We start from the raw sequence: 21,045 nt of genomic DNA, 5'->3' as shown, positions 1-21,045 counted from the left end.
GAGAGATGAAACCCTGAGATGTGATTTCAGCTGAGAATAACTGGAAAGTTTTTAGTCTTCAGTGTTCTGAAATTCTAGGATAATTTAACAAGGAGTTGTGGGACTCAGAAAGAACAAGTTAGAAAGGTGTATTCTACTAAAGTCTGAGTAAAGTTCTTTTAAATTAAATCATGATTGTTAACAGTTAAAGATTAATTGAGAAGGATATATTATTATTCTTCTTTATTCCTATAAAAACAACTGCTAATTTTACCAAATTCTAGGTTTGATTTTCCTTATTAGCTGTATTTTGCTTATGGAAGAAAAAAATTTAAAGTGAAAGACTTTAATGTAAATTTCAGTGAGATCATACATCTAGTATGTCACGAAATTATGTTAAATAAGGTAATTCTTGTGATTGATACTCAGGAAGAAATAGTGTGGCGCTCTTCGAGGATATGGAGAAAGTTGACCTGGTAAGTTATGCTATATAATGTATAGTATATATGGACACATAATTGATTGTAGCAGAGATACACATTCAGGCATACATTGTGCATTTGAATCATTCATCTAGCACCTCTGCAGTGACTGAAGGCCACAAGCACTCCTCTAATAATTTGGTTTCCCAGTGTAGTTCAGCTATAGGGAGAAAATGTGCTAGTCATTTGGAGCAAATTATCTCGTTTAAATTCCAATTTAAATTACACATTGCAGTTGAAAAAGTTTGCACTATGGTTTTATGAACCAGTATTTTATGATCTCTGGTAGTGTATGGCAGAACACTGCATTTTTATTAATTTTGAAACTAATAAATCAAGATTCCTAGCCTGTAAATATGAAAGATCAGAACCAGGATGATGCCAATTGCCACTTTATGTGGCATCTTATTGGCCAGAGTCTGGTCCAGAATATCTAATGCAATAACAACAAAAGGCTCATTTTTACAAACTTTTTCCTATGTGAACATGTTCTCAGTCAAGTTCATCTGACTCTCTTTGGTACATAGACCTGGTGGAAACTTAGAGGATTTTAGGACAAACTGTAAAAACATGAGATTAAATGTTATCCTTTGGGTTCCCTTCAGCAAATGGCAACTGAAAATGGAGTGATAACATATTCCTTCTCATATCACTCAGATAAGCTGTCCTCCAGTTTTTGTGCCAGGGATAGATACGTTCATTAATTTCACCTACTCCTTATGATGGGAGTTGCTAGGACATAAAAAAGAAAAATGGAAGAGGAAATAGAGGCGTAGCTTTTTTTTTTTTAGATTTATTTTATTTATTTCTCTCCCCTTCCCCACTGTTGTCTGCTCTCTGTGTCCATTCGCTGTGTGTTCTTCTGCATCTGTTTGCATTGTCAGGCAGCACCGGGAAATTGTGTCTCTTTTTTGTTGCGTCATCTTATTGCATCAACTCTCTGTGTGTATGGCCCCAGTCCTGGGCAGGCTGCGCTTTTTTCACGCAGGGCGGCTCTCCTTCCCAGGTGCACTCCTTGCATGTAGGGCACCCCTATGCAGGGGCTCTGCTGTGTGGCATGGTACTCCTTGCGCAGCAGCACTGTGCATGGGCTAGCCTACCATATGGGTCAGGAGGCCCTGGGTATCGAACCCTGGACCCTCCATATGGTAGGCTGAAGCTCTATCAGTTGAGCCACGTCTGCTTCCCGGGGTGTAGTTCAGAAGCTCTGGAGTGATCATGAGGAATGGAGAAGGTTTCATGGTCACTAATCAAATGTGTAAAGAGCATTTATTATATAAACATTCTCCCTCTTTGCCCATAGCCCCACCACACAATTCAAATCTCACATTTAAGTAAATAAAAGCTATGAGTTTAGGAAACGGTCTTATACAAGTCTTATACAAGTCAATCACAATGTCAGTTGACTTTGAAAAAGAAAACTAAAATGAAACCAACGTAATGTGGTATCTGACTTGAGCCTAACAAAAAATTATGACAATGAATTCATTAACCTTTGGTCATATGACAGGTTGTCATAATAATTACCAGAAGAGCTGATTTGTTCTTGTATAAAATTTAGCTCATATTAGCGATGCTGTGTTGCACTAAACATAATAGTTGAATAATCTTTTTGTGGTTTCCATATTTTCATGGAATATAAAAAAAATTTGCACACAAATACATTTACAAATATTTATATATATATTTATTTTCAAGAAAACTTGTAGAAAAATAATGAAGAAAATGTAAGAGAGGGAAAGAAAGAATAATAAGAGAGGCACAAGAAACAACAAAAAAAAATTTTTCAGCCTGACTAAAAATTACAACCTGGACCTTCATACAACTGGCACATATTCTATTTGACATGAAAAAAGTATTTGATCTTAAGTTTCCATTTAGATGATTAAGGACATGGTTGTGAATGTTAAATTAATAATGATTTATTGCAAAGTAAATATGTTTAGAGAGGTAGACTAATGTCTATAACAGAATAAAAGGACAACTAAAGAATTAAATTCCTCTTTTCAATTCTTTGGTGAAGACTTAGCTTAAGGAAGACCATATGCTTAAAATTTCTGTTTTAATTCTGATATCTAATACAGTGATTATAACTAATTAACCTCTCTACTTTTCAGAAATACCTGCCCAATTTGACCTCTAAATACTCTTTTTCCCCTTCACTTTATTTGAATCTTTGTCTTCCAAACCTGTGGCTCATATGTAATGATCAGATCTTGCCCCCAGCAATGACTTCATATTTTTTATACCATAGCTTATTTGGATCCTCTGCCAGTATAAGAAAGTGTTAACTAAACAAAGTCTCCAGCTGTTTCATACATGTGAAATTCAATATACATTTGACATTTAAACAGCACCATTTGCACAAAGATGCTAATGGACCCGATGAAGATGAAGACAGGGCAGAGTGTAGTGGTAATGAGATGCCAAGCCATTATTATTGTAATTTTTATGCCATCCTTTTATTAGTAAAAAACTGCCTCATGCTTCCAAATTTATAAACACATATTTATCTTTCCATTTATGTGATTCAGGCAGATGTTTTTTTAGGTAACTGAAATTTGGAGAGGTTGAATGGCTTGACCAACCTTACAAGGAGCTAGGGATAAGAAGCCAGCACTGAATTACAATCTGCTCATCTGAACTGTTAAGCAAATCATAAACTATCCTTTTGTTTATTCTCCAGTTTAAGCAAAACTGGGTGTTTATTTTAAAGACCACAACAGAGGAACATGAAAAAAACTTAGGGTGAGGGAATTAAAAGAGAAAATACAGCAGAATCCCTGCCCTTATTCTGGTACCTGATCAAACCACACCTGTAGCAGAGACAATGCTGTGTTTACCAAACTCCATTTTCTTTCCATCCTGGGTGCACAGATTTCATCTCCCAGTCTCCCGACTCTAGTAGGTGGGACCATGCTACTGAGTTCTAGCCATACAATATGACAAATTTGGAAGCAATAGACAATGCTTCTCTGCATGGTCTCTAAAATAGTTCCTTGTGATTCTCCACTCTTACTTTCTTTTACCTCTCCTCCTTGCCAGATGTAAGGGAATCACTAGAGAATAGTAGAACCTCTGGATAAAAGAAGCCTGGTTCCTGGAATAACTGCATTGAACAAAGTCCTCACTTTCTGCATTCAACTGTGAGGTTAGCAAGAAACAACTCTTTACTATGTTGAATCACTGAAATTTGGCATTTTTTGCTTAGAGCAATTAATTTCCTCTGTGCACATGAAGAGTCCCCACATATTATGTTTTGACTTGTCCTGAGGTCAAGTTTGCACATCTCCTGTCCATTTCTACCTTGTTGTAGCTGTGGAATTATTTTTTAAAAAGCAGTCTTAAGAGTCTAAGCACATATGCAGCAATTCTACTCCTTTCCTAAGTCTATCATTTTCAGTTTAAATACATGTAATTTAGAGTCAACTTAAAAAAAAAAACAACCCATACCATACATATCATAGGCTTCATTGTTTTTATAACTTTCAAATATTATCCTATTTAATTTTTACAGCAGCTTTATGCAATGAATATTATTATTCTAATTTATGGATGAGAACTCTAAGAGACAGAGACGTTAACAATCCTGCCCAAGGCATCACATGTACAGTGGATAGACGTAATAATTAAATTCAGTTCTGTAAGGCTCCAAAGCTCATCCAGATGGTTTGCAAAAATGGGGTCCACCTTTTTTTTAAGACTTTCTTTAGGACTTACCCTCCCCTCCAGGAAAAAGAAAAAAGACCCTGAATTTCACATCACAATATCACCCCACTTCTGGGGTTATAACGTGACCCTCTTCAGGAAGCATAATAGGAGAACATAGCTGTAGGCAAAAAAGACTATAATACTTCCCATAGATATCTGGGACATAATTCTACCAGAATACTTGGAAAACCAAAGTATCCAAAGTATCCATCTACTCAACCATTTAGCAGTAGAAAAAAAATATTTCTTTCTGATTTTTCATCAATTCTGGCAGATGTTCCAGCAGCAACAGAGCATGAGGAAATTTCATGGAAAGCAGTCAATCATGCCTTCTCCCTCTTCCTATACACATTTCACCACTGAAAAACATATGGTTAATTTAGTATGTCAGGTTACTGAAAGACCTTTTTTGTCCAGTATGCATGCCTTTGGCTCACTGACAAAACATTTATTGAGTTTGCAGAGTATAGTAATATTTTAATATTCTGTAATAAATACATCATGCATAAAATCTTGATTTCCATAAAAATGCAGGGTATATAATTACTAAAATTAATACTGGGCCAACTGAATAGCTTTCCCTTCTTTAAGTCTAATTGAACCTCTGAATTATATTTCCTATAGAAAAATATCTAGGTTAGGTAGTATTGCAAATGATAATAATTGCTAATTTAGCAGATTTCAGGTAAAACTTCACCAAAGAGAGTCCAAGTTTTGAAAATTCATACTTACTACCTACTGCTACTTTTATTTTATTTTTTTAAAGATTTATTTTTTATTTATTTAATTCCCCTCCCCTCCCCCGGTTGTCTGTTTTTTCTGTGTCTTTTTGTTGCGTCTTGTTTCTTTGTCCGCTTCTGTTCTCGTCAGCGGCACAGGAAGTGTGGGTGGCGCCATTCCTCGGCAGGCTGCTCCCTCCTTCGCGCTGGGTGCTCTCCTTATGGGTGCACTCCTTGCGCGTGGGGCTCCCCTACGCGGGGGACACCCCTGTGTAGCAGGGCACTCCTTGCGCGCATCAGCACTGCGCTTGGGCCAGCTCCACACAGGTCAAGGAGGCCCGGGGCTTGAACCGCGGACCTCCCATATGGTAGACGGACGCCCTAACCACTGGGCCAAAGTCCGTTTCCCCTACTGCTACTTTTAAACACTTTTATTTTCCCTTCATTTATTTCATTTTCTTAAGTTCTTACAAAACAGAAATCCTTATTTTCTTATGTCTGGATATCATGAAAATGGGGCTTCCTTGTATGTTCCATAATATATAATAAAAGTTATTATTTCATAAGGAAAAATAATACTTTTGAGATGTCACAATAAGCTGCAGAGTTTAAAATTCTGAAACAAACTAGGATCAAAATAGCGTACTAAATAAATGCTGTCCCCACCTTTCTATTTCAATTTCTTGGAGTTAATAATAAAAATATTTTTAAATATTCATGATGTACTGAAAAAAATGAAATATACCCCTTTTTGGTCTAGAAACTATGAGAAATTTTTAAAGATCCAAAGAAGTCAGTGGAAGCAGGAAATCTCAACTAAAACAGAATGACACTGAAATATTGAAGAAAATAAGAAGACATAAAAGAATTTAAGATAAACAGCATAAAAAAGGGAAAGTAGATATTTCATACTGATTAAAATGATATATAAATTTTACCATTTAACAGCTTTAATAGTTCTTAATGTATCAATCAACATAACTAAAAAAATATAGAGTGAAACTGATAAATATACAAAAAAAATGATAAATCCACAATCATTAGGAGAGACTTTAACGATGATCTTTAGAAACTGTTGATTTGTTGAGTTGAGGATACAAAAATAAAGATATAAAATGTTTGCATAACACAATTCACAAGCCAAATTTGTGGACCTTAAACCATAGAAGAAATTAAAGCAGTACCAGGCCCAGGCAGTTTTTACTCAGATAGTTAGTTCTTCCAAGTCTTTTAGAAATAACTAATTTTCTATCTGGTACAAAAAATCCCAGAAGCAAAGAAAATGAAGCAAATCTTCCTAACTCATTTATGAAGCTATTATACTCAACAGTTAACAAAAACTGGGCAAAGGCAGCAAACATACACACTCACATGGACATATACATAACATGAGACTAATTGTGCTTATAAAATAGATGCAAAAAATCAAATCTTAGCAAGTCAAATTGACCAGTCTTTTACGAAAAGGTATGACTAGGCAATGATTCTTCCAGGATAATGTATATTCTCATATTAGAATATCTATTAGTGTAATAATAGTGAAATTTCATTTGTTCGCTTTAATGAGTAACGATAAATGTTTAATAGAATGAATATCCATTCATAGTAAAAAAAAAAAAAACTTATAGCAAAACAGGTCTAGAATAGAACATCCTTAATTCAGCAAAGTACCAGAAAATTTAAGTCAACATCATGTCTAATGATAAAATATTAGACATATTTCTAATTAGAATTTATATCAAAATGGCAATTCCCTCTGCTGTTGCTATAATTCAACATCATTTTGGAGGTCCTAGCTATTGCAATAATGAAAATAAAGTGGTATATATATATATATGGAAGAGACAAATCTATCATTTTTCATGATTCCAAACTCCCAGAAAATCAGCTAGACAAACTTAGAAACAACTAAGAAATTAAAGCAAATTGAATGTCTGGATATAAAACCAATATGCAAATCTCAGTGCTTTTCCCATAAACCAATATGAAAATATTGTATATATAGCTAGATTCCATTCATAAAACCACAAAAACTATAATACGTAAAAAAATAAACCTAAAAAGAAATAAGTATGACCTAAATGGGGAAACTTATGAAATTTTGGTTAATGAGATATAAAAAAAAAAACTAGTGGTATATATAGGTTTAAGGAAAAGAACACCCAATATTGCAAAAGCATCTGAAAATTGATAATGAATTTCAGTGTAATACCCACCAAAATGGCAATAAGATTTTCCCAGACCTTGGCAAATTGGTTCAATTGATTTTAAAATATATATGAAAGTTGATAATTCCATATCTGGTAATATGGTTGGGCTTAATTATCTAGATAGACCTTCATTCTTAATTCTTCATGCTGAAAACAATGAAAAATACTGGAGATTAGACAGAAATAGATGATAGATCAATTCAGTCTTTCCAGCTGAGATCCCAGACATCATGGAACAGATCAGCCCTTCCTTTAGTCCTAGCTGACTTCCTCATCTAAAGAAATTTTGACCATAATGCAATTATTTTTGTTTTATAGCACTAGATTTCTAATGGTGCACTGTACAGTAATAGTTAATTGGAACAGCTATATTTCAGCAAATAGCAGAAATTCTGAAACTCCTTTTGCCTTGAGGGTGTATGAAAAAGCTGGAAGTTTCAGTAGTTTTCTTATCCTCTAGGGGGTAGGGTCCACCCGAGATGGGAAATTAATAGGACACTCTCAAGCATTGGGTTGGGAAACTCAAAGAAACGAGGAAGCAAATATAAATATACTCATGCCTCTATCCTCAATGGACTATGGTTGCCTTGACTCTGAGCAGAGAAAGGAAAAACAAATTCCTGGGAAGTTGCAACCATAGCTAGAGTTTGTATATGTTTGCAGAAATAATTTGGGGTCCTTAAATTTCTTTTAAGTTTAAGTGGTTCTACATTCTTACTGCCCTCATGTGCCTTCAGAGGCAAATACAAATCCTCTTTGAAAGAATGTAACTTCCTCCTCAATACCCAATACTCTCAGAAATCATTTTTAAATAAATTTTAGCAGCTCAAACTTCTGCTCCCAGCCAAGATAAAGTAACAAGAATCAGATCTAACCTTTACCTGAAACCACCAAATAATTGGACAATATATCAAACAATGGTTTTCAAATACTGGACATCAGGCAGCATTGGACAGTGATCAAGTGAGGGAAAACAAACACCAATACATTGCACTGGCATAGGCAGATGGCACATAGGTCCTGGCCCTGCAGCTGGAGGATTAGCCCACGTTCCAGAACATCCAGCAGCTGGTGCACATAGACGTGCAATTTCACCCCTGGCATGTTATATTGGGGTCAGAGAAGTGCTCTTGTTTCAAGTTCACCTAGCCTAAAAGCTACTTTTGCTCCTGTGTGGTTTATAGGTGTCTATAAAAGAACTGGCAGTCAAGCAGGTTGCTGATAATGAGGGCACTCTAATGCTTGTCTACATATTGGATCTTAATCTTTGGCTCCATCATAGACTCCATGTGGAGGCTAATGAGTAGGTCAGGCAGGAGCTGAGTGTCTGTCTCAGGGGGCAGCTTGGTAGCCAGCAGCCAAGATTTCAAGTTTGGTAGGATATGGAAGAAGCATCTCCCCAAAGCCACTAGTGTCACAAAGCCAAAATGCTATGGAGCACACATGGCTGGAGGAGTATTTGAACTCCTCCTTGAATACAGAATAGAATGCCATGGGGGGCCCAGGATAAACCGTGAGGCTCAGAAATTGTACCATTCTCTGGAGCTATTCCTCTTCTTCTGTCTTGCACCAATGGTATTATGTTCACTGAGTTGTGACTCTGTGAAAGTGAGGTTGTTGGAACAGCTCTTATAGGACCAGCTATGTGATATGTGGTACTTGAGGTAAAAGAAGAATGAAGGCTCTGTTGCTAAAAAAAAAAAAAAAAAAAAGGAAAAAAGGTTGTTAAAATATAAAAATACAAAACTTTTTCTATTCTTCCATAGTTACTCTCTCTTTCACTGTCTCACCTTGTCATGGTGTTTTGCTTTTTATTTACTGTTTAATACTGTTCTAGTTCAAGAAAATACATTTAATTTTTAGCATTTTTAGCATTAATGCTAATGGTAACTTTAATCTTACTATTCATTTTTGTATTATGTAATGACAATTTTAAGTGAAAATATAAGAGCATTTAGCTCATATGCAGAATCACTGAATTACACATTTCACATTTCATAGTTCATATATGTATATGTATTTTGTTCTTATCAGAGCAGTGGAAACACTGCAAAAACTATATCAACTGTTGTTATTTCACTGCTGGAATATGGGCATATTCTACCGATACAGTACAGGAACCAATGGCTTCCATAACACATCTACCTTATGTGATAGTCTGAAGTTATTTGGTGGATCCCAGAAAAGATAATGTTTTTGAACTAACCCATCCCTGTGCCTGTAAATGCAGAATAGATGGGGCCTTTTGATTTGATTCAGTTAAGAACCCTGATTAGATCACTTGATTAAATGGATTTTGCCTGGACTCCAACAGTGAGGCATGACTCAGATTAGGTCTCCACCCTCTTGCTGGGCCTTATATAAACTGAGAATACACAGGGAGACATGGAGAAAGATAGCTGCCATTTTGATCTTGCCATTTGAGAAAGAGAACTGCAGGAAGACAAAGAAGCCCCAGGAGACTACAGAGGTCCAAGAGTTTGGAATGGGCAGAGCACAAAGGCATGGAAAGAGACCCCTGAGGGGCTGGGCCCATGGAATAGCTCAAGGCTGAAGAAGTGAGCCATATGCTGATCACCCACAGCTGAACTTGGGGAGAAAGCAGAGCAGTTAAGGATGAAGAGGAGGCCTGGAAAGAAACAAGCTCTATGCCAGATTGCCCACAATGGAACTCCCTAGAGATAGTTAGGCTGGAGGGGAATATAGGGACCTCAGCTGAGGTCGACTGCCATGCCTTGCCCCATGGTAGAACTATAGTATCTCCCAGAAGACAACCTTGGTGAGGAAGCATCGTAGATGGTGCTTTGACTTGGACATTTCAGAGCCATGGAACTGTAAGATTTCCCCCTAATAAATCCCTATTACAAAAACCAATCCATTTCCGGTATTTTTGCATTGGCAGCCTTTGGCAAACTAAAGTAAGTTATATTTGCTTTGAGGCTCTCTGAACTCCTACATAACATGGATTCATCAGAATTCTGTTCTCTTGGGGCACTTGTGAACATTACAAGCAAATAAGACACCAAGGGATGGTGGTGGACATGTATATTGCATGTATTTCTTCTGCTCACGCACATGCTTATTGTCCCATTGGACTTCATTTACAAAATACAAGTTCAAAGATAAAAGTATTAAGAATTTCAAGATGGCAACTGCAGAGCATTAACCAAGCATGGGACACATCTGAGCATAGGGCCCTGTGTACCTGCATAGGTCTCATGCCTATGAAACTGGCCTGAGTGGAAAGCTTCAGTAAAGATCAGATAGAAGTTGTGGGGCCAATACTTGTAGGCTTTTGACTTGGTTGGATTGGTCTTATCTATTCTCTCAGTGCATTCCCCTGTCTCTTTGACCCTGGTCTAGAACACAGTATTGTTGACTGCCTTCCTGGGAACATACATGCCATATGGCACAATGCCAAGGGATGTAGAAGAGTTTCTGGTTCCCAGTGGCCTTCTGAAGCCCTGTGTACTGGTAACTGTTTACCTGGGCCACCTGCCAGGGCTTCAACTGCACCTGGCAGAATGGTGGGGAACCTCCAGGGTGAACTTTAACATTAGAAAATTATTAATCTAATTCATCACACCTATATAGTAGAGACATAAAATATTATGATCATTTCAGTATGCAGAAATACATTTCATAAAGCCAACATCCATCTATGAATTTTTAAAATATCTTTGAAAACTAGAAATATAAGGGAAATTCCTTAACATAATAAAAAATATCATAAAATTACAAGAAACAAATAATGTTAAAATGTTTAAAGCTTTCCTTTTGAGGCTAGAGAAAAATCAAGAATGACTGGCATTACCACTTCTATTCAACTGTGTACTGGAGGTTATAGCCTGAAAATATTAAAAATATTGAAAAAGAAAAACAAAATTGCCATTTTTTTGGTAGATGGCATGATTGTGTAGAAATATTTTAAAAATCAGATAATTATGAAAGTTTAGTGGTATTGCAAGCTACAAAAAATTTTTGAATATCATTGTGAACTTCTGCTTTATGCCATTTCAGAGTAATTGGTATTAGAGTAACCCTCCTACCTAAACAAGTGGACAAGATGTGTTAGGCATTTTTCAGGCATTGGACAATGGTCAGTTCATTGTTTTGATTCCCAAAAGAAAGGAAACACTTGACCTGAGCTCCACATTCACCACAGCTCTCTGCCAGGGTCCAATTACAACCACAAGACAGGAAGCTGAAGCACAAGCAAAGCACATAAAGCCTACTGATCAGTGGAGGCAGAGTTCAAAGTTTGGGGATATAGAAATAACTGGAATCTACAGGGCAAGATATAGGGTATAAGAATGATATACGTAAGGGGGTTTCAAAATTTGTTTGAACTCCCTTCTAGTCATTGGACATATACGAGGCAGTGAATGTGCTGGTAAAAACTACGGCATGTTTACCAAAGAGTTATTGCTATGGAACTGAGAGAAGAATGATGATAGTAGAGGTTGACCAGGGCTGAGAGATGAAGTTCCAGCTCAGCTACAATGAAGAAACCTCAGATATATAAAAACTGAGACACAAAAAATGCCATAGCTTGGGTACAAGTGCCACATCCTAGAGTAAGGCCTACTCTAGACTGCACTAATAAAAGTAAAAATAAAAGCCTTAAAAGAAAAGAAGGGGAAATAGAGTTTAGAGTTTTAGTACAGCTGACATAGTGGGCCTTGGGAAACACCTTGGAATTTTCACTAATGCACCTTTACAGAGCATAAAAACCAAACCTACATGAATTTAAAATGATTGGGTCTAATTGAACTGACTACTGGAACAAAAAACAACAAATTTCAGTGGAAGGTAACATTATCCAGAGTCCCTATGGTATACCATTGTGAATAGTCTACCATTCACAATGTTCATGATACAATAAATAGTTACCAGACATGCAAAGAAAAATAGGACCTACAGTCAAGAAAAATAGTGGCTGATAGAAATTGACCACAGAAGGCCTGAATTTTTAATTACCAGGTAGTCTTTAAAACAACTATTATAAATTTGTTTAAGGACTTGGAAGAAAATATGGCCTTGATGAATGAAGAAATAGGAAATCTCAACAAAGAAATAAAAGTATAAAAGACTTTAATAGAATTCTAGAAAATCTATAGTAACTGAATTGAAAAATCCACTGAATATGCTTAAGAATAGACTAAACATAGCTGAAGTAGACAGCCAATCTGAAGAACAGAGAGTAAAAGCTTGAACAGTGGCCTAGGTGACATAATTATTATTCATGTAGTTGGAATACCAGGATGAAAGAAGAATTATGATGGGGCAGAAAAATGATTTGAAAAACTAATGGCAAAAAACTTCCCAAACTATATAAATCATTGGTGTTTAAATCCAAGAAGTTTAGCAAAATCAAAATAGGATAAATACTTTTGGCCACATACTGCTGAAAACCAAAGAGAAAAATCTTGAAAGAAGTCAGAGGAAAAAAATATGGATTACAAGCAGAGGAATAGCAAGAACAATAATGGCTAGCATAACACAAAAAACAATAGAGCAGAGGACAATTGAATGATGTATTTAAAGCACACACACACAAAAATTTACTTTCAATCCAGAATTCTAAGTAACCCTCAAAAATAAAGAAGGGGACTGAAAACCTTTCCAGACAAATAAAAGCTAAGAGAAAATATCACCAACAGACCTGGACTACAAAAACTGCTAATAGGTATTACGCAGTTTGAAGGGAAGTGAATACCGCTGGATATGTAGGAAAGAACAAAAAGCACCAGCAATGTGAAATGCATGAATATATAAGAGATAGTTCTCTTAATTTCCCTAGAACACAAAGGACTGTTTAAGGCAAAAGTAATAAGATTTTTAAGTTGAGGTTTTACAATGGCTTTAAAAGAAAATATATGATAATAATACCCAGGTTGGGGGGGGGGCAGATAAATGGAATTATACTGTTGTAAGGTTCTTACATAAGTGAAGTGTGATGTAGGAATGGTAAGTATGAAGTGCTGTGTGTGAAATATGAAGGAGATGGAACAACATTAACAACAGAACAAGTAGAGCAAGATAAGGCCTCTGGAATGCTAGAAATGAGGAAAAAAACTAGGGGGTGGTATGAAAGGGGACCATAGGGAGATTACTTTTATCAATGTAAAAATGAATTTTAGCAATAATTTAAGGATGCATATTGTTAGCCCTAGAATGACCACTCGCAAAATAATATAACAAATATAGCTAAAAAGACATTAGAAGAGTAATATTTGAAGATTTGAAATATTTAATTAAATTAAATAAAAGCAGGAAAGGGGAAATAGTAGGGAAAGGAGAAAGGGAAAATAGAAAATACATAGAAAGATAGTAGGCTTACATCACCAAATCAGTAATTTCTTTAAATGTAAATGGAATAAATATTTTTAAATTGCAAGATAAAAATGGTCAGATTGTTTCTTGTGGTTTACTAGAGGTAGCCTTAAGTATAAAGACACAGATAGCTAGAAAGTAAAACTATCTACTGAATAGAGTAGAAACAATAAGCATAAGAAATCTAGCCTAACTTTATTAATAGCAGGAAAGGTAGACTTCAAGACAAAGGGTATCCAACCCTAAATGTTTATGCATAAAATAACAGAGCTTTAAAATACACAAAACAAGAATTTATAGAATTAAAGGGAAAAAGGAACAATTGCATAAGCATAATTGAAGATTCTAACACCTCTCTTTAAGTAAGTGATAGAATATGCTAAAAAAAGTAATGATATAGATCATAATTGACATTTATAGAATCCTACATCCAACAACTGCAGAATACATATTGTTTTTCCATACACTGGGAACATTCACTAAGATAAACCATTTGCTGGGCTATAAAATAAATCTAAATAATTTTGAAGAGTTTGAAATCTTGCAGAGTATTCTCTGGCAACAATGGAATTAAATTAAAAGTCAATAACAATAAGATATTTAGAAAATCCCCAAATACTTGGAAACTAAACAACACAATTCTTTTTTTTTAAGATTTATTTATTTATTTCTCCCCCCCTCCCTCCATTGTCTGCTCTCTGTGTCCAGTCACTGTGTGTTCTTCTATGTCTGCTGGTATTCTCATTGGGTGACTCCAGGAACTGATCCTGGGACCTTCCAGAGTGGGAGAGAAGTGATCATTCTCTTGTGCTACCTCAGCTCCCTGGTCTGTTGTGCCCCTCATCGTTCAACTCTGTGTCTCTTTTCATTGCATCATCTTGCTGTGTCAATTCTCCACATGGGCCAGCTCACCACATGGGCTAGCTCACCTTCACCAGGAGGCCCTGAGCATGGGAACCTGGACCTCCTATATGGTAGACAGGAGCCCAACTGCCTGAGCCACATCCATTTCCAAAAACAACACAATTCTTAATAACCCAATGATGAAAGAAGAAGTCACAAGGGAAATTCAAAAAAAAAATTTGCAACCAAATGCTAATCAAAATATAGCCTATTAAAACACATGAAATACTGCATGTGTTAGCAGTAATTTTTCTGGCTTTAAATGCGTATATTATTAAAGTAAAAAAGTTCAAATCAGTTATCTCAGTTTTCAACTTAAAGTTGCAGAACAATAAGCAAATTAAGCAAGTAGAAAAAAACAAGAAATAATAAAGAAAAGAGCAGACATCAACAAAATAGAAAACAATAGAGAAAGTTAACAAAGTCAAAATTTGATTTTCTGAGAGTATTAATACACTTGATAACAAAGTCTCATAACACTTTTGTTAGGAGGGCAAAAAGGCACAGCACCTTGAGAAAACAATTTATTTTTCATTTGGAATGTGCACATGCACTACAAATCAGTGATTCTACTCCTAGTTATAAACCAGAGAAATTCATGTAAATCTACATCAGAAAACTCATGTAAAAACATTTATAACTTCCTATTTGTAATAGCAAAAATATACTTAGAAATAGTCCCAAAGCTTTACAAAAGGTAAACAGACATATAAATTGTGGTATATTCATGAACTAGATAATATTATAAGGAAGTAAAATAAATCAATCACAGCTATGTACAATAACCCATTCCATCAAAAAACATCTCTAGAGTGCCCATCAGGCGTTATGCTCTGCCCTGGGCTATTGGGATATATTGGTTAATAAAACTGACCAAGGATTTCTGCCTTCAAGTCACCTGCATTATTTAATGTGCAAAATAAATAAGTAAATTATGTACAAAGTACACTAAAATGATGAATGGCTATGAACAAAAGAACAAGTGGAGCATAGTAGGGGGATTCTGGAATGCTAGAATTAGTAAGAAGAGGGAGCATCGGCAGATTGTTCTTACAAAATAATATTAAATGGCTATAATTTTTACAAATCTTGGCAATAATACTGAGTAACAAAGTACTTCCCAGATGATGTACCTCAATTCTAAGTGATGGCAGTAAAATTCTCTTGAAATCTATAGTTCTTTCCACCTGATATGAGGATGTGGAAACTTCATTTTTGATGGAAGAGGCCCAAAGTCAAAGCAACTTGGATCACTGAGTCACCACCTGGAAACTAGAAAAACCCATAATTATTATGTGTGTTATGTAGAATGGGAAAATGCTATAAGTTATTTATAAGCTGCATTATGATTTCAGAAATGTTTAAATGTAAGGAAAAAACAAACTGCATTTTATACTCACTGTCATACCTTGTTAATGCTCAATAAACTGGAACAAAAAATAAATGTGGGGAAGTGGACTTGGCCCAATGGATAGGGCGTCCATCTACCACACGGGAGATCTGTGGCTCAAACTCTCGGTCTCCTTGACCCGTGTGGAGCTGGCCCATGCGCAGTGCTGATGCGCGCAAGGAGTGCTGTGCCACGCAGGGGTGTTCCCTGCGTAGGGGAGCCCCATGCGCAAGGAGAGTGCCCTGTAAGGAGAGCTGCCCAGTGCGAAAGAAAGTGCAGGCTGCCCAAGAATGGCGTGGCACACAAGGAGAGCTGACACAACAAAAAGAAACACAGATTCCTGGTGCCGCTGATAAGTATAGAAACAGTCACATAAGAACAAACAGTGAATGGACACAGAGAACAGACAACTGGGGGTGGGCGGGGGAAGGAGAGAGAAATAAATAAAAATAAACCTTTAAAAATAAATAAATAAATGTGAACATTTTCAACTGTCTACAAAATATGCCTTTTATCTATATGTCATTTACCAGTTAGGAAAATAGCTGGTACATTTGAAATTATGTCCTCAAAATAGTTGTAATATATGACTCCAGCTTTGTTTCACTTACTTGAAATAATTCCCTACACATCCTGACATGATCTTAAGAATACTTTGAAATGGATATTTTTCTAAATTATAAAGACAATCTTGCATTCAAGTTTTCCAATCATTGGGACATATAATTAACAATAACATAGGTGTATTCTTGCCATAGAATTTATTCTATATACATATGCTATGTAACTTATAAAAATCAATGAAATTATTTGTCAAAGTTGATTAATTTTCTGAGTTTTCAAAATGAAATTTTTCTTTGAGAAAATCATACCCATTTTCCAGGTTTTAAGTGGTTTAATATAGTACTATGGGCTAAAACCAACACTTTCAAGCACAGACTTTGGGAATCACAGAGATTCTTAAATGAATCCATATGAGTAATCATCTCTTAAAATTACTTAAACAGAATTTACCCTACTCTCCTAGTTTTCCTAAAAAGTTTGCACAGAAATAGCAATGTGTGTGTTTGATCAGTCAACAAATTCCAACTATTTAATGAGCTAAGTTGGATAGTTCAAGTTTTAAAATTTAAGGCAAAAGTCTACTAAACAGGAATTAATAATTTGATATGTTTCTTATTTTAATATATTTAACGAACTACCTGTATTTTGACAAATTCATAATTCTTTTAAGAAATTTGAGCTCCATGATTACAAAAACTAACTTCTGCAAGTGACCCAAATTTATTTATCCAAATTTCAAGCTATATACATATTTATCTAGGTTGAAAGCAATAGCAAGTATAATTATTAGATTCTAGTTTGTATATCAACTTACTACAAATATAACTAAATAACATGACTGTCATTCTATGATAAAATAAGCATATTCAGAATTAACATACATCTAGATGTTTTAATTTTACATTAAGTCATTTAGCTCTTCAATGTCACTAAGATATATTCATTTATTTGGTATTTGGTCTGTTATGTTTGTTCTGATAATTTCTTCTATTAGGTTGGTGAAAAGCAATTGCAGTTTTGCATTGTTGAAATTTGCTGTTTGATATTGACATATATTAAATAAATGTGTTTATGTTATACATCATTTTAATGTGCATTTCTCGCTTTATGTTTTTTTGCTAATGACTTATTACTTGCTGTTTACTTTATATTTATTTTAGACTATGGGACTGATATTAGACAAAAAGCAAATTTGAGTGATTTTCTTATTTGAGTTTAAAATGGATCATAAAGGAGCAGGGACAACTCACAACATCAACAATGAATTTGACCTAGGAATGCTAACAAATGAACAGTTCACTGGTAGTTCAAGAAGTTTTGCAAAGGAGATGAAAGCCTTGAAGATGAGGCACGTAGTGGCTGGCCATCGGAAGTTGGCAATGACCAATTGAGAGCAATCATTGAAGCTGATCCTCTTAAACTACATGAGAAGTTGCCAAAGAAAATGTCACCATTCTACAGTCGTTCAGCATTTGAAGCAAATTGGAAAGGTAAAAAAGCTTGATAAGTGGGTGTCTTATGAGCTGACTGAAAATCAAAAAATTTGTCGTTTTGAAACGTTCTTCTCTTATTCTACGCAACAACATTTCTTGATGGGTTTGTGACATGTGATACAAAGTTGATTTTATATGACAACTGGTGATGACCAGCTCTGTGGTTGGACCAAGAAGAAACTCTAAAGCACTTCCCAAAGCCAAACTTGCACCAAAAAAAGGTCATGGTCACTATCTGGTGGTCTGCTGCCAGTCTGATCCATTACAGCTGTCTGAATCCTGGTGAAACCATTATATCTGAGAAGTATGCTCAGCAAATTGATGAGATGCACCAAAAACTGCAATGCCTGCAGCTGGCATTGGTCAACAGAAAGGGCCCAATTCTCCATGACATGGCCCAACCGCACATGGCACAACCAACACTTCAAAAGTTGAGCAAATTGGGCTCCAAAGTTTTGCCTCATCCGCCAAATTCACCTGACCTCTTGCTAACAGATTACCACTTCTTCAAGCATCTCGACAACTTTTTTGGAGGGAAAATACTTCCACAACCACCAGGATGCAGAAGATGCTTCCCAAGAGTTCGTTGAATCCTGAAGCATGGATTTTTACACTTCAGGAATAAACAAACTTATTTCTCATTGGCAAAAATGTGTTGATTGTAATGGTTCCTATTTTGATTAATAAAGAAGTATTTGAGCCTAGTTATAATGATTTAAAATTCATGGTCCAAAAGTGCAATTCCTTTTGCACCAACATAAATAATATACATTTGTGTCTCTGGGGGAATTTCAAATTATACATTGCTTCAAGCATTGGAACAGAAATGTGTGGCATGAAACCTTCCTATGACAAAATTAGAGAGTAAAGTGAATTGGAAACATTATTATTATTATTTTTTTTTTGGGAAGGAAAAATGGTTTATTGATGGCTGGCTGGACTCGGGAACTTTCTGTTGCAAACCCAAATCCCGAACAAGAATTTTGAGTTCCTTTTATACAGAGGAAGGGCTAAATCGTTCTTTGTTTCAGTGCTCAATAGACTTGAATTAGCATATATATCTTCCACATCCTAGGTAAACTTTTAGCATGGATTTCATACATTCTAGATAAGCTTTTAGCACATTTGGTTTGCATTTTCCCTGAATACTTAAAGTTTATAGAGTTTGCTTGCTAAACTGTTTCTCCCAGACTGGAGTCGCTGCCACGGTCACCAAGGGCAGGGCCGCAGCCTCTCACCATCCCACACCCACAAGTCAGGACAGACAGTTTAGGTTAAGGTTATCTTCAAAGAGGGAAACATTACTTTTTGATGTTTAATTATTTTGAAAGATACTTGCAAAACTATTTTAGGATAAGTAGGCTTGTGCCAGCTTTATAGATCAGAAAACTGCCTGCAGAACAACTTCCTAGGACAAATTCATAAGGACATGTTCAAGATAAGAAATCCAATAGTAGAGACTCACTATTCATGGTTCTATCCTTATTTCCTCAGTGTGGATACAGTTTTAAAATTTATTCCTGGATGGCCTAAGTCCTGGGTGAGAGAGAGGTCTGGGTCCTGGTGTCAGTGAGAAGCCTAATTAAAGTTATAGTCAAGCAAAAGGTAAGTTAAGTCCATGTTGGTCACTAGACACCAATGTATAGGGTTCAAGAAATTTGAATGTAAGCGTCAAACATCTGGAGCTATACTTATGGGGAATATACCACTGTGTTTACTTCAATGATTACACATTTCCATGCATACAATACATTTATTTAAATGCATAATTTCTTATATGTGAGAACAGTCAGTATTCAAGTAAATACATTCACTGCTTTCATTTAAATCTTATGGTATTTATTTATATAATATACTTATTAATATGCAATGATAGCTCTTTGTTTTTGTCTAAAGCCATTTTTTTAAAAAACATTAAGCATAAGTGAGATCGTAAGTCATACAAATCAAGAAATTTTTATACCATTGTTTATTGTTAGCAAACTTTCAGAAGGATTGGAAATTCAGCAGGTCAAGAAAATGAAATTATTTGCCATTGGAATGTGTTTTTTATTCCATATATTTGTCAAAACCTGGTGTCATTTTACCTGAATCTCAAAGCACTTGTCCAGATATATTGCTTTTCTTCCCTTACTATTACTGTATTTGGCAAGATAAACTTTTCTAGGCTTTGCTTTAATATAGAACAAAAAGGGATTTACACGATTTTAAAGCCAAAATAAATATCTGGGTAAGAGTATTAAGATAATCTCATTTAACTCTACCTTTATTTCTGGGAGATAAATTGGAGATCATGCAAATAATTTAGGAGGGAAGGAAATGAAGTTACATTTTGGATACAATTTCTGGCCCTGATGTCCTGGGAGATTTCAGAGAATCTTCTTATTATAGTCTATTTATGCTGGTCTCAGTTCTATTGTATGTGACTTACTTTCTCAGGGGTTCTTTTTTAACATATGGTGGGATGACTTCGAGGAATAATGTGACATACTTCAGCTAGCGAAAAAATTAAGTTGGAGGTAGAGTAATTTTTTAAGGAATTTTAAATTCAGTTTACTACGCTGTAAAAAAATGAGTGCAGGCAATTACTTTGTTGAAAGATTGAATAAATAAGTGAGCCTCAGTTTCATTTTTCATAGGCTGTGGATAACAACATCTCAGTGGGGTTGTAAGGATTATGTAAGTATAACATATAAAGCATTCACTTGTCAATTGGTTTTCAAATAATAACTAGCAGCAAACATTTCACTTCTATTTTATAGTCGAGAAAACTGTACCTGTTACCTGAACACGTCCCCAAATCTTAGTTGTTCCTCACATTTTAGAATTCCTCCTTCCTTAATTAACCTCCCGTTAAAAGTTAAAATTAATATATAAAACAATTCTTTTTGCTGCATGAACCTGCAAACTACTTTTTTTTTTCAGAGACAATCGCTTCCATCTAGGCCTGTTCCCTACAGAATGTGGATTATCCTGTGTGTTTTGAGGCGGGAAGGGTTCCATTATCAAATAAAGTTTTTGTGCTTTGTATTTATAGAAAAGGATCTCATATTTCATTTCCGGAGTCACTTTGTAGGATGGGTATTTTCCCCATTTTAGAAATGAGGAGACCAAATTTGTGGGCTGTTAGGCCCCAAAGAGCAGGACAATGACTCGAGTCAAAGAAAGGCAAGGCCATGGGCCGGGCGTATTTGCATCCGGGGCCGGCGGAGAGGCGGGAGCAAGAAGCACCAATAGGAGAGCAGACTGAGGACTAGT

The sequence above is a fragment of the Dasypus novemcinctus genome, chromosome 14 (genome assembly GCF_030445035.2).
Source record: "Dasypus novemcinctus isolate mDasNov1 chromosome 14, mDasNov1.1.hap2, whole genome shotgun sequence".
Classification (NCBI taxonomy): Eukaryota; Metazoa; Chordata; class Mammalia; order Cingulata; family Dasypodidae; genus Dasypus; species Dasypus novemcinctus.
This window is presented reverse-complemented; position numbering follows the sequence as displayed.